Source organism: Heterodontus francisci, chromosome 35 (genome assembly GCF_036365525.1).
Source record: "Heterodontus francisci isolate sHetFra1 chromosome 35, sHetFra1.hap1, whole genome shotgun sequence".
Classification (NCBI taxonomy): domain Eukaryota; kingdom Metazoa; phylum Chordata; class Chondrichthyes; order Heterodontiformes; family Heterodontidae; genus Heterodontus; species Heterodontus francisci.
In genome coordinates, this window is record NC_090405.1 from 19,538,052 (window position 1) to 19,541,140 (window position 3,089).

The 3,089-nt window shown below is 46.9% G+C and overlaps 1 non-coding gene across 1 annotated transcript; it reads left to right on the plus strand.

Moving 5' to 3' along the window:
• Positions 1-2,723: 2,723 nt before the first annotated feature.
• On the plus strand, positions 2,724-2,795 carry trnat-cgu (transfer RNA threonine (anticodon CGU)). Its single transcript has one exon. It is a non-coding gene; the product is annotated as a tRNA-Thr (tRNA).
• The last annotated feature ends 294 nt before the right edge of the window (positions 2,796-3,089 follow it).

The following is a 3,089-nucleotide window of genomic DNA, read 5'->3' on the forward strand; positions in this document are numbered from 1 at the left end:
GATTGTAACCTCAACTCCACATTCCCACCTGCCCCCGATAACCTTTCACCCCCTTGTTTATCAAGAATCTATCTACCTCTATCTTAAAATATTTCAGAATTTCTGTCGTCCAGCAACTCTCACTTTATTTCCTGGATTTCACCTAAAAAATGTATTTCCACACTGGATATCCTGTACTTCATTAATGTTTTTGCTGTCTGGGGATTTCCCTTTAATTATATTCAGTGCTGGTATTTTACTGCCACACACTGACTGAAAGTGTCCCATCTTTCTGCAGGAAAAACACTCAGCTTCTTTGGCGAGGCAGTTTTCCCACTTGTGTCTCTCTCGGCCACACCTACTGCAATTGGTTGCAGCTACCACTAGATGCTCTTCCCGTCTTTCTTGTCTTTTACCCCTAATTTTTCCTTTTGTTTTCTGAACAAATTCAATTGAGTCTGCAACTCTGGAGATCAGACTCTCCCTGTCCCCTCGGACAACGGATTGGTTAAACTTTCTAACCTCTGTTTGTCTGCTCAATTGAAACTCTTTCGTTAATGTGAGACCAGCCCTGGACTGTAGATGATCTGAAAGGGTGTTGTCTAATACCCCGAACATAATCCTGTCTCCATTCAGCTCTTCTCTTAAGTTGCTGTATTCACAATCCTCCGTGAGATTGTACAAGTCATTGATAAATGAATGAATACTCTCCCCTTTCTGTTTTGTACGCTTATTAAATTCAAAGTGATTCCTGACAATGCAGCAGCCAGCCGACGTCATCAGAGCGCTCCAAGCTGCGCACATGCACAAACGCTCTCCTGCGCTCTGAGATGCTGCGCATGCTCAGCCTACGTCTTCCAGGACGAAGTGTCGCATGCGCGGGAAAACTCTCTACCCCCTCTCAGCCACTCACTCCAGGCCGCTCACTGCCCGCTCCTCGCTACCCCGCTCCCCCGCCCTCCGGCCGCTTGCTACCCCCCCACCCCCGCACTGCACTCTCTCCGTCCACTCACACCCCGCTTCCCCCCCACGTCCCTCCAGACACTAGCTCTAAGCCATGCTGCTTCCCTCCTCTCGGCCTCTCGCTCCAACATTCGATCATTCTTCACCGCACCACCCGATAAAGCAAGGCGAGCCTCGAGGGGTGATGGGGCAATGTTGGAGCGAGTGGCCGAGAGGAGGGAAGCGGCAGAGCCCATGGCCTGGAGTGTGAGCGGCCAGACAGCAGGATGGGGCTGGTGGTGGGTGAAGCGGGGAGTGAGCAGTCAGAGAGTGGGATGGGGGGAAGTGGGGAATGATCGTCCGGAGAATGGGATGGCACTGTTTAGAGGGGATTTGAGGAAAAAATGTTTCACCTCGAGGGTGGTTGGAATCTGGAACACATTGCCTGAAGGAGTGGCAGAGGCAGGAACCCTCACAACATTTAAGAAGTATCTAGATGAGCACTCAAAACGCCACAGAATACAAGGCTACGGCCACGTGCTGGAAAATGGAATTAGAATAGATAGGTACTTGATGGCCGGCACGGACATGATGGCCGAAGGGCCTGTTTCTGTGCTGTATAACTCTATGACTCTATGAAACCTCACTGAATTACAGAGGGTGTGCAGCACTGTCAGAGGTGCTGTCCTTCTAATGAGACTTCAAACAGCGCAACGTTCTCCGAGTATCAACCAAAACATGTCCATTGTGTAGATATGTGCCATATTTGCTTATGAAATGACAGTCACTGCTCCAAAAGTAATTCACTTTAGGTGAATTAAGATGACTTGGTACTATATAACTGGCGACTGCACAAGAAGGAGCGGGGGACTGTTGGGGTGGGACGGAGGCGGTGATGGCAACCTTTGAGGGGATTTTTGGGTCTAAGTTGTTTTCTGTGATAAATTGAGTAGCTCCATCTTTAATCCTTGCAGCTGCCTGAATGTCACAGACAGTGACGTTTCAGTGGAAGAGGCTGCATTTGCGCATGTGCTAGTACAGCGTCACCTGGTGGTTGCGTTGTCAGCAAATGCAGCGTTTTAACTTTGGCTCCACGATGACATTTTTTTCCTCAATTAAAATAGGTCTTGAGTGCCTTAATAACTTCTTCACATGTAGCCTTCTGTTCTTCATGAGGATGTTGCCTGCACACTCCCTCCATTGCAGACAATAGCGTACTGACCTGCTCCATGTCTGGCTTCTGCACGAGACCCGATGCAGTACGATACCTTGCAAACCTCTGGAACCATCTCGGCCACTCCTCGGCTTGGTTCAGTCCAGTGACCTTTTCAAAGGTACAGGCAAAGATTTCTCCATCTTCACTTTGGTTTACTGTGGCCCCCATATAATATTCTGATATCTGTCAAGGCTTAGTACAGAATTTATAAGAATCTGACGGTTAAAATAACCTGAGTTTACTCTGCACATCTTGCATTGAAGGTTTCATCGACAACTCTCCATGAGGTGCCGTACAGATTATATTACATCACTTCCTGTGATGATGCACATAGTCTATTTATATAATCTGCCCAGTAACAACCCAATGTCCACTCTTATATTATTGTACAGATGTGAGAAAAGCTGAGGATGGGAATGGAACGTCTAAATGAAGATTTCATGATGCTGATGATGGAAATGAGGCTGATCTGTTTCCCATTCCACAATCCCTCTTTATTTCTGTGCATGTTTCTCGATGCTGTTTCAACCAAATTGAAAAAGAATCACAAATCCTCCTCTGGAGCCTCAGGTGTCCATTAAGAAAAGGCATGGTGGCCAAGTGGTAAGGCATCAGTCTCGTAAACTGAAGATCACAGGTTCTATCCCCGTCCATGCCTTATGATTAGTTTCTCACTTTAAATGTGATGTTTCCAGAAAAGATGTCTGTTGCATTTGTTTCGGCCATCTGGAAATCAGTGTGATGTTACACTTTATCCTGGACACTGGGAAGAACATGAGGAGTAGCCACATGGTTCCTCGAGCCTTCTCTGCCATTGATAGAGTGAAAATAACTGAGGTCCAAGCACTGAACCTTATTACTGTGCATTTGCTTGATATTTAACAGAGCTATTCTATTAATCCCACATCCCACACTCCTGTCCTTTCCCCCATTGCCCTGTTATATTTTCCAT